The sequence below is a fragment of the Lutra lutra genome, chromosome 4, assembly GCF_902655055.1.
Source record: "Lutra lutra chromosome 4, mLutLut1.2, whole genome shotgun sequence".
Taxonomy (NCBI): domain Eukaryota; kingdom Metazoa; phylum Chordata; class Mammalia; order Carnivora; family Mustelidae; genus Lutra; species Lutra lutra.
The window spans coordinates 134282874-134294986 of NC_062281.1; the positions used below are offsets into that span (position 1 = coordinate 134282874).

At 39.0% G+C, this 12113-nt stretch overlaps 1 protein-coding gene across 2 annotated transcripts in view; it reads left to right on the top strand.

Moving 5' to 3' along the window:
- The window catches only part of SLC44A5 (solute carrier family 44 member 5), a 405375-nt gene that overhangs the window by 6656 nt on the left and 386606 nt on the right, over positions 1 to 12113 (top strand). The gene's annotated exons all lie outside the window — the stretch shown is intronic.

The following is a 12113-nucleotide window of genomic DNA, read 5'->3' on the forward strand; positions in this document are numbered from 1 at the left end:
CTTTTTAAAAACATATTCTGTGTAAGACAGATCTATATCTAGCTCTATTTATATCTCTATCTTTATATGTTACATATATATTTACATATGTATGATAGAGCTCAGTTCCCAATTTATATTCATACTTCACTCTTTACATATGTGAGTGAATATTATTTGCATTTTACATATGAGGAAATTGAGATACAAAGACATTAGGTGCTTTCCTGAGGTCTAGGAGTAAATTGTGTACTGTGGATAGAGACATAACCAAGTCCAGTGACTCTTTTTCCTTTGTCTACATCCAGTATTTTAATATCTGTTCATTTCCCTCAAGGTTTATCAAATCTAATGTAGAAAGGTAGATCATGTTTTTTCCCTTCTGAATCAAGAGGATGATATATCTTCTTATACTTTCCTCAGAAGTGTCACAACTTTATTGCTTTTAAAATTAAAAATACATTGTTAATAAAAAAAACATGCTCACAGATATAGGATGATATTGTATAATGGTTTTATATTATATTATGTATTATATATATATTACATTATATTTTGCCTCTCCGTCACTAGAGATGAAGAGGCAAAGCAAGGTGAATAAATGATCACACTTTTTGAAGTGGTATAAGCAGGAAAAGATGCATCCACATCAACTCTAAGATGAATTGAGATTATTTTTTTATTTTTTAAAGATTTTATTTATTTATTTGACAGAGAGGGAGATCACAAGTAGGCAGAGAGGTAGGCAGAGAGAGGGGGAAGCAGGCTCCTCGCTGAGCAGAGAGCCCGATGTGGGACTTGATCCCAGGACCCTGAGATCATGACCTGAGCTGAAGGCAGAGGCTTAACCCACTGAGCCACCCAGGCACCCCTGAATTGAGGTTATTTTGCTGTTCATGTGACAAACAATTTGACTGTTGTGGTAGCCAGCCTTCAAGATGGCTTCTATGTCCTTTGTCTACTGGTATTCACACCCTTACATTCTTCCCTCTTACACTGAATCTGGGCTGACCTGTGTGACCAGTAAAGTATAGTCGAAAGCTACATTGTACGTAAAAGCATTGTAGCTTCTGCCTTGCTCTTGTGTATCTTTTGCCTTCCTATCTTGCTTACTTCGGGGAAAACTAGCTGCTGTATTGTGAAAACATTCAAATATCCTTGTAGAAAGGCCCACTGTGGGAAGGAGCTGAGGCCTCCTGCTAAGAACCAGCCCCAGCTTGCCAGCCATATGAGCGATCAACCTTGCAGACGTACCCTTCATTCCAGTTAAGGCTTCAGTTGTCCATTGCCTCAGTCAACATCTGACTAAATTTTGCAAGAAACCCTAACCCCGAAATGCTCACTAAGCTGCTTCTGGATTCCTGTATCACAGAAACTGTGAGATAATAAACGGTTACTATTGTGTTAGGCCACTAAGTTTTAGAGTAATTTGTTGCATAACATTAGATAATAATATATTTGTAATTTATTATTTTTGCATCTCTATCTTGGGAGATCGAGACCCTCTCAGGGGTATATATAAATATTAGGGGAGATGCATGTGGAAGAATATTTTTTTTTTTAAACACTCTGCTACAATGGGATTAATTTACTTATTTTTTTTAAAGATTTATTTTTTATTTATTTGACAGAGAGAGAGATCAGAAGTAGGCAGAGAGGCAGGCAGAGAGAGAGAGAGAGGCAGAAGCAGGCTCCCTGCCGAGCAGAAAGCCCGATGCGGGGCTCGATCCCAGGACCCTGAGATCATGACCCGAGCCGAAAGCAGAGGCTTAACCCACTGAGCCACTCAGGCGCCCCATTAATTTACTTATTTTGACAGTTACCTTGAACCCTATCTGTCACTTTCAGTCTCTTAAGAATAAAAGGAACACTCTAGTTCACAATCTTTCTTACTAATCTCAGGCATGTCCTTGAATTTTAGCCATCTTTCCTACTGTAGTGAATTGGACTGAAAACCTAAAGTTCTCTTTTCCTGTTTTCCTGGAGTTTCTTTTAGCAGCCTGTTACTTTCCCATATTTTTTGATCCTCATCCCTAGCCCCTTTGTTTCTCTCAGTTTAGAAGTTACCTTCTAACCAGAAGCCCCACTGAACTAAAAATCATAGTGGTAAAGAGAACATAGAAGTCCTAAAATCCCCCAGACAGCCTGAGACTTCACAGCTGAAACTGAAAAGACAAAAAGTCTCTTAAAACCTATAATCTACCAGTAAAAAGGTCTCCAGTTATATTTGTCTACTCCTTCCTACCAAAGAATCCCTTCTCCCTCCCAGCCCAGCTAGTGCTTTGATGTGTAACCAGGAAAGTGAGAAAAAGGATAAAGAAAAAAAAAAAAAGAAGGCTGCAATCTCTTCTATTTCAGGGTGGGATATTCATCCATTTTATTTCACTCATTCATTTGACAAATATTAGCTGAAGACGTACTCTGCGCTAGGTACAATTCTGAGGGACTTACCAGAGAAGAAAATGGAGGCTTTTTTGAGGTTTCCATTCTACATAGGGAAGACAGATAACGAATAATAAACACTAATAAGCAAATCGTTGATATTAAAAATTGAAAAATGTTGTGAAAAAATGTAAAGCACGGTGAGGAGGATTTGGAATGCTGTTATGGGATGATGGAGAAGATCAGTTGTGGGTAGTAATAGGATGCTTAGGGTAGACCTAATTGAGAGGTAATGTTGGAGAAGGTTAAGTAGTTACTCATGGCAGGGGAATAACCTTCTAGATAAACAGAGAGCAGGTTGGGTGAATTTAGAAAGGAGAATAGAAATAGGAAAGGGGATCAAGAAGATGAGGGAGGACCAGCTTCCATTAGGCCCTTTAGACACTTTAAAGGACTTTACCTTGGGGGTGCCTGGTTGGCTCAGTCAGTGGAGCCCTCTTGATCTTGGGGTCATGAGTTCAAGCCCCACACTGGGTATAGAGATTACTTAAAAAAAATCACTAGCTTATTAATAAAGTGAAATAAAGGACTTTGACTTTAACCTTGAAGGTTTTTAACAGGTTTTTAGCAGAAGAGTAATATGATATGACTTACATTTTATTTTTTATTAAAGATTTATTTATTTTAGAGAGAGAGAGTGTGAGCATGACTGGGTGAGGAAGAGAGAATCTTGAGCAGTCTCCTTGTCCAGTGGAGTGCCCACCACCACTGTGGGGCTCAGTGTCAGGATGCCAAGATCATGACCTGAGCCCAAACCAAGAACCTGCTGCCCAACCAACTGTGCCACCCAGCTGTCCCATGACTTACCTCTTAAAAGAATTGTTGTGGCTACTGTGTTGAGAGTGTCCTATAGGTGCAAGGAGAGAAACCAGAAGACTAGTAAGGTGTTTGCAGTATTTCAGTTGAGAGATGCTGGTGGCATCCTTTAGGGTGAAAGCACGAGACATGAGAAATGCAAGGATAACCAAATGTATTCTGGAGGTGAAGCTTATATGGTTTTCGGAACTAATGGTGTGTGGAGGGTGAGAGAAAGATAGGCATCATGGATGACTGCACGGTTTTTGGCTTGAGTGACTAATAGGATGGAGTTGCCATCAGTGATATTAGAAAATTGTGGATGGGGCAAGGTAGGGGGAAAGATTGGGGGTTCAATTTTAGACATACTTGGGTTTGAAACATTTATTTGATATTCAAGTGGAGGTGACAAATAGGAAGTTGGATATATGAGTCTGGAGTCTGGGAGAGAGGCAGTTTGGGAGTCATCAGAACATAGGTGGTATTTAAGGCCACAGACTGGATGACTCACCGGGAAATGAGTGCAGACTGAGATAAATGACCTGAGCCCAGGCTTGCTGTGTTATGAAGAGGACGGGGAGAAGAGGAGGAAACCGGTAAAGGAGATTGAAAAACAGTAACTAGTAAGTAAGGGGGAAATCAAGAGAGTGTGTGGTCCTGGGGCTAAGGGGGAAAGCGTGGGAAAGAAGAGGAATAATCAGCTGTGTTCAATGCTGTCCATAGGTGAAGTAAGATGAGGCGGACTTAGAAATGGCCACTGAATTTATTAATGTGAAGGCGACTGCAAACCCTGACAAGGGTGGTTTCACTGTGGTGGCAGTGATGGTCTAAAGGGACCAGGTTCCGAGAGATGGGAGGAGGATTAGAGAAGCTTTGTTCGCTCTTTTGAAGGGTGTTGTTGCAAAAGGGGCAAAGCAGAGGTGCTGCCGCTGGGGGTGGGAGGAGAAGAGAATTTGATTTTTTTGAGATGGGAGAAATAATAGGTTTTGTTCCTTGTTGTGTGTTACTCTTTGCTTTTTGAGATGGTCTTTAACCTCTCTTTTACTATTTTACATTTTGGCTGCTTTTTTGACAGTTTCCTGGGGAGGTAAGGAAGAGTTCGTGTAGAATGACTTTCTATCACTGAGTTATGTTTCTTTTTATCTTTATTTCTTTAAATATAGTAAATATAGCACTAAAAGAGGTATATAAATGGACCTCTGGGCAAACTATTTAATAAAATATGCCACAATAGGAGAAAGTTGCCAGGAGAGAACAGTTTACTAGACATCATGTTTCTGCTGTCGTAGTCCATTCTCCCAGGTGAAAAACTCAAAGAACTAAAGAAAAAATAAAAAATACACTGGAGTCACTTTTGTAGTGTCTGGAGGCTGTCTTGTAGTGTCATGACTGGGGTAGTGGTATTGGGATCTAGTGCGTCGACACCAGAGAGGCTAGTAAACATTCCAGAACGCTCAGGACAGTCCCTACAGCAAAGAATGACCTGGTTTGAATTGTGAATAGCACGGAGGTTGAGAATTTCCGGGCTAGCCCCATTATTTTTCCATTCTTCCAGAGGGGAGCTAGGAAGCTATTTCTTTTTTTTTTTTTTTAAAGATTTTATTTATTTATTTGACAGACAGAGATCACAAGTAGGCAGAGAGACAGGCAGAGAGAGAGGAGGAAGCAGGCTCCCTGCTGAGCAGAGAGCCTGATGCGGGGCTCGATCCCAAGACCCTGAGATCATGACCTGAGCCGAAGGCAGAGGCTTAACCCTCTGAGCCACCCAGGCGCCCAGGAAGCTATTTCTGAAAAAGGAATCCAAAACAATTGGCTTTACCTATTTCATTATTCTGTTTAGACGAGGCACAACTTTTTAACAATTAGTGTTCAAAATAAGAACATTTTTCTCTTTGCTTTGCTTTCTCTTTGTCCCCTCCTTTCTCCCTCCGTCTGTTGGTTGCCGATGCAACGGTTTTTCAATAAACTTACATTGTTTCTCATTAAGGTTCGTGATATTAGAGGAACATTAAAGTCATAGTTAAAAATCCCTAGTTCAGGGGCGCCTGGGTGGCCTCTGCCTTTGGCTCAGGTCGTGATCTCAGGGTCCTGGGATCTAGCCCCGCATCAGGCTCTCTGCTCAGCGGGGAGAGTGCTTCCTCCTCTCTCTCTCTCTCTCTCTCTCTGCCTGCCTCTCTGCATACTTACGATCTCTGTCTGTCAATTGAATAAATAAAAATATTAAAAAATAATCCCTAGTTCAGTTGAGGTACCATAATTTCACATTGTTGATTCCTGTTCTGCATCTGTCTGAATATTTTGTGAAAGAAGGGATCAAGAACACAATGTTTTGTTAAGCTCTGGCTCTATCTCTCTTTAATGTGAAAGGATGAGTAGCCCCCAAACTACTTTCTGTGGCTTCTTTGGGCCATTAGGACTTTAGCGGAGAGCTGCACTCTTACTAACCCTATCATGTAAAGAACACCAGTCAGGACTGGTCCTAAGTGCTTGAGCAATTTTCCTGTAGGAACAAAACTAATACAATACTATATGTTAATTATACTGGAATTTAAAAAAATAATAAAAATAAAAAGATTAAAAAAAGAATTGCCATATTCAGTGCAATTTTTTCAAAATCCAGTTTTATAAGAAGCAATTTAAAATTTGTGCATTTTAAGAACTTGAAGGATGGATTTTTGGGTGTATTTTGTAGATCATTTGCCTGTGTTTCAGTATTCAAATCATGAGAGGAAAAAAAAGATTTTGTAACTGACAGTAAAATTTTATTTTATTATTTTTTTAGAACTTTAAAAAAAAAGATCATATTTATTTATTTATTTGTCAGAGAGGGAGAAAGAGAGAGAGTGTGTGCTCAAGGCAAGCAGGCAGAGTAACAGGCAGAGGCAGAGAGAGAAGCAGGCTCCCCACTGAGCAAGGAGCCTAATGGGGGACTCGATCCCAGGACCCTGGGATCATGACCTGACCTGGCTTAACCAACTGAGCCACCCAGGCATCCCGACAGTAAAATTTTATTAAAAATTTATTGTCACTCCAGGTTTGCCTTACAAAGAACTCAAAAGTCATTTTAAAGTTAGGCTATGATCATGTATATTTTGTAAATAGTTGAAAAATACCCAAAGTCACAAAATGAAAAAAATACTATAAAACATCCTTAATGGACATTAATACTACACAAATTCAAGTATTAACAGTATTTTTCAGTTTGAATTAAATTCTTTTTTCTTTTTATTCACTGTTTTCAGCCTCTTATTCACAGTTCTTTTGTTTGGCTGCACAAGAAAGTCATCACATTCTTTTCCCATGGCAATGACATTGATTCTGCTGACTAACACCTTTACTATAGTGCAAGAGTATCAGTGACTAAAGAATAACCATTAAGTCGTGAAAAAATTTTTTTTGGTCATAAGTAAATGTGTCCAGAGGTATCTTAGCTGTATGGGGGTAGGACAGACTTGTAGTTATAAAGAATAGAGTTGGAGTCTACCTCTTCCCTCATCCTTCTTAACCACTACAAAAGCCTTACATTGAAATGTATACTTAGTGAAACTTCATGGAAACTCTGCATTGAATTGTTATCACACTTCCCACACATTAAACTTTTATTTAGTAATCTATAGAAACAACATGCAGACAAAAGGAGGACATATACTTCACATGCCTAATTCTAAAATAAACAAATGTTTATTTGCCTAATTCTAAAATAAAATAAATGTTTTAACCTCTGTAGATTCTCACTGCTTGGTTCTGAATTAATGCCCTAGGTATGATGAAGAATAAGCAAAGTAATAGATTATACACAAGTTTGTGTGGGTTCAAGAGAGGCATGTAACCTGTTTAACCTACTTGGGAAGCACAGTTTTCAAGTTTTTGGCAGCACTAAATGCTGCCAAATATACCTTAGAAACATTTTTTTTTTTTTAAGATTTTATTTATTCGACAGAGAGAGGGAGAGACAGTGAGAGAGGGAACACAAGCAGGGGGAGTGGGAGAGGGCGAAGCTGGCTTCCTGCTGAGCAGAGAGCCTGATGCGGGGCTCTATCCCAGGACCCTGGGATCATGACCTGAGCCGAAGGCAGACGCTCAACGACCGAGCCCCCCAGGCGCCCCGAAACAACTTTCTAAAGGAAGTCTTCGAGGAATTTCAATGGGCATTTTTAAAGCTAATTGCTTATATTAAAAAGATTGAAATATCTTTTGAGTATTTAGAATTTTTGTGAGTCTAGACTTCTTTCCTGTAGTTGGTCCTGTTTAATGAGGTTTTATGCTGTATCCTGTATTTCTGAAAAATGGGGTTTTTAATGTATTAAAGCAGAAAAATCTCTAGAGAATTGCCATTGTTAAACTAGTGGTTCAATAATCAAGTCTTTGATTATTGGAGGGCTCTTTATGAAGGATTTCCTGAATAAACATGCAGTCCTTTGATTCCTGTAGATATGCTAAAACTTTTTCTTGGAGTCAGCCAGACCCTGAAATAGCTCTTTACCCAGCTTGGCCTATTTTGGCCCCCACAGACGTGCTTTTGCTGATTTGTGCTTAGCTGTTGTAACATTGACTGACATTGAGATACTTGACATCATTTTAATTTCGCAGGTGTTATTTCTTGTGCTGATCACTATTTCACAAAGTATCTGTGTTATGAGTACCTGATGGAGAAGTTTCTCGGAGAAGCCACTAGCTAACAGTGGATAAACAGAATTCATGGCGTCTCCTACTATGGGTAGACAGCTAGGAAGCTCAGAATTGAGTCTGAAAGTTCACTCAAGACTTGTAAATCAGACATTTGTGGATTTATTTTGTTTCTCATCATCTCTATATACTTTGTTTCGTTGAATTGTAGGTATTTCTGAAACTATTTTATTTTATTTTTATTTTATTTTTTTAAAGATTTTATTTATTTGACAGAGAGAGATCACAAGTAGATGGAGAGGCAGGCAGAGAGAGAGAGAGAGGGAAGCAGGATCTCTGCCTAGCAGAGAACCCGATGCGGGACTCGATCCCAGGACCCTGAGATCATGACCTGAACCGAAGGCAGCGGCTTAACCCACTGAGCCACCCAGGCGCCCTCTGAAACTATTTTAAATCGTCTTCAAAACTAGAGGAATTATAAACAAATTAATATTGGCTGAAACTAAATCCATGGAAGTTAACTAATCTATTTAGTTATAAACGAGTAATTTGCAGAGCTTGCATTTAAACCTAGATATAGTCCCAAATAATTTTGTACGTACAATAGAACACTGAAAAGGTTTTGGGAAACCATCCTACTGTCCTAACCCCTATTTTTTTTCTTCATCTAGTCTTTGTTCATGTACAGTTCTCCATAGCTGTGATTTTATTTTATGGCATTTTTATCCACTTGGTTTCACAAGCTGAGAATCTGAAGTTATCCTTGATTCCTTTTCCATGCCCCTGCTTAGCCCTGATCCAGTCAGTCACTACTATCGATCCTAAGCATCTACTTCTCTCTAATTCCAATGTATAATTGAGCACTCATCATTTCTAGTATGGATTGAACCACCTGTACACTAACAGGTCTTCTTGCATTAGACTTTCATCACCTACAATTAATTTTTTCACTCTATTGTAAATCTTGTACTCCTACAAGGCAAATCTGATCACTTCACATCCCTAAAATCCAATAATGGCTCTCCATTACCACCCCAGTGTAAAATTCAAAATTTCACAACAAGGCACACAAGGCTGTCCAGGATCTGACCCCTAATTACCTTTTCTGCTTCATCTTCCACCACCTGCCACATCTATCCTAAGTTTAATGATCCTACCATTCTAACACTGGGGACCACACACATTCTTTTATGTTTCTCTGTCTTTCTGATACTGGATTTTTGGTTATGGTGAAAATCCCTTTTTATCTTTCAAGCCTCAACACGAATGTCCCTACAGTCTCTGTGAAACTTTCCCCATCTTCCCCTCTGGCACTCCCGCCCTGCCCCTACCCTGCAGGTTGAGTTAAGCACTTCCTCTTTGGGGCTCCTGGACTTGCACGTGCTTCTATTAGTGCTCCGGGATGATTAAATTGTAGAGTCCATCTCCTTTCTCAGTCCTTCTGTGGGTCTTCAGTTTTGCCACTGCCCTGAAGCAAAAGGAACCAAAAAATCTGACAAAATCAGCCAGCGCCTTAACAACCCAGGGTCCAAACAGCGCCAGTGCCATAGCTGACCCCTGCCTCCCACTGTTCAGGTGACACCATCAGGCAGTTTCAGGCCAGCCAGTCTGTGCTTGGTGCCTGGAAGAACAGCACCTGTCCCAAGCCAGTTGTCTGGAAGCATTCTGCTCTTTGCTAGGGCTGCTTTCTGTCTTTCTGTATCTTGACTTAGTTCTCTTGGATCAAACCTGGCTTTGTGTAGGTTGTCATGTGCCCCAATTTGGACCTGCATTTTACTGGATTGCAGTAAAGGACGGCTGCCTCGCACTGTTTGGGGTTTACATGTGCCCGTTTCCTATCCACTTCTTTAGGGCCCTCCATAGATGTCCATGACTAGGCTGTGAGCTCCTTGAGGGTTCTGATTGTGTGATATTTATCCCATAATCCAAAATGTCTGGTATAACTCTGGGCATGTCACAAATACTAAATGACTATAACATTGAATAAATCAAACATACGTATTTCTCTATATTTTTACATAGTCTTCATAATTTTGATGGTTTAATGATAATCAGTAGCATAACTAACATATATAACATATGTAACTGAATATATATATATAACATATATAACTGAATTTTCCAGGTTTTCTCTGTGTATACAATGTTTTAATAAACATCTGTCTGTGTGTATATGTGTGTATGCATTTACCATGTTGAACTATCTCTTTAGATTAAGGAGACTCAGTAGCATCTGAGTCTAAAAGTTAATGTGGCCCATTAAAGGGGAAGTGAATTTGTTATTGATGTATCTAGGGAATTGTACTGATTGGATAGTACAAAATCTGATGTTAGCTCAAAATTGTGACAGTATTATCTTGTAGTAATGTTATAAATTAGAAAGTTAGCTAGAAAATTATTCCAAAGTCTGATATGAAATAATAGCTCAAGTTCTAACAAAAAGGTACAGAAGAAAGTGATGCTAAATCATCTTTCTTTAACTAGAACTCCTACGGTTTTTATATTCATTTTTCTTTTTGTCCTATTCTTCCTTTATGGACAGTACATTTTCACATGAAAATGAAATTAAACCGTAAACTTTTTTATTTTCAAAGTATGCTGCTCAGCATATGCTCATTTTTTTACTTATTTGACAGAGAGATAGAGAGCACAAGTAGGCAGAGAGGCAGGCAGAGGGAGAGGGAGAAGCGGGCTCTCTGGTGAGCAGGGAGCCCAATGAGAGACTCGATCCCAGGATCCTGGGATCATGACCCAACTGAAGGCAGCCGCTTAACCAACTGAGCCACCCAGGCGCCCCTAAAGTATAAACTTATTAAAGTAGAGACTACTAAATTTTTATTTTGATGCCCAACACTTAGTAAGTGTTTAATAATAATTAGTTGAATGAATATATGAGTGAATTTTAGGATGTAGTTCTTTTGCAGTGAATGGAATAGAGCACTTATGCCTGCTCCTAAACTGAGACCCAGAGACAGAGCTCAGAGCAGGTGTTCCTTCTTCCCATAGTAGGAAGAGTTCCCCACACTATGTCTGAATAATCCATAATGTGAATCTATTTCTGGATAATAGGGAGCTGTTACTGTTTGTCTGTCTGTCTGTCTTTCTTTCTATTTTATTTATTTGAGAAAGAGAGGACATGAGCAAGGGGAGGGGCAGAGGCAGAGGGAGAAGCAGACTCCTTTGTTGAGCATGGAGCCCTATGAGGGGCTCATCCCAGGACCCCTCAGATCATGACCTGAGCCAAAGGCAGATGCTTAACTGACTGAGCCACCCAGGTGCCCCTACTTTTTTTATTCCTTTAAGACTTAAAAGAGGGAACTATTGAACTCATCTGCAGAAAAACTTATGGCAGAAAAAGTTGGTTTCATGATCTACAGGGAATAAATAACTTCTGGGCCAGGGCCTTTGAGATGTTTTTGAAACACTGAAGTCAGGTATGTTTAGACAGAAAAATTCTGATTTAAAAATATAGGCAATGGGATGAGAGTGGTGAACAAGGCATGAAAGGCTGCCCTTAGGCAGTATCTTTTCCAGAGGATATATCACTGTTGCCTAGAGATACTCTTCAGTTTCTAATAAATGACTTTTCCACATTTGGAGTCTTTAAATCCCATTACTCTGGAATTATTTTTGAAATACCTGGGGAGATATTTTTTTCTCTTCCCTCCCTCTCATCCTCCCTCCCTTCTTTCCTTCCTTTGGTATAATTATTTTCTTATTTTGGGTTAGTCTTGGTTAATAAAAAGTAATTTATTGAAAATGGTTTCATTAAAAACCACAGCTATTTAATACCAAGTATAATTTTAAGGATTGTCAAATTAATTTATCTATTTGTATTTAACTATATATGTTTTGGTAAGATCTGGAGCTAAATATTATATCTTGAAAAACTAACTTGATATGAAGGTTGTTATTATTTAACATTGTGGTTTTAATCTTTCTTTTCTTATTAATATGATTTAAAAGAAAAAGGTACCATATGCCCTGCCTATCTCCATTGCCTTGTTAGCTTTCTTCCAAGGTATGAAACCTTTTAATTGTTAACTCATTAATCTTCAGGAGGGAGAGAAAGTTTGTAGATAGTATTTTCCCCATATCTAAAGATAAGAAAGCACCTTCACCAAAGAATTTTTGTTGCTTATTATCAATTTACATATCACTGGATGATTTCATTATAACTTTGAATGTCAGTTTACTTGTGACATATGGACAGTTTTTAAAAAGGTTCACCTGCAAATGGGATATTATTAATACTGAGGTTCAACTTTCCT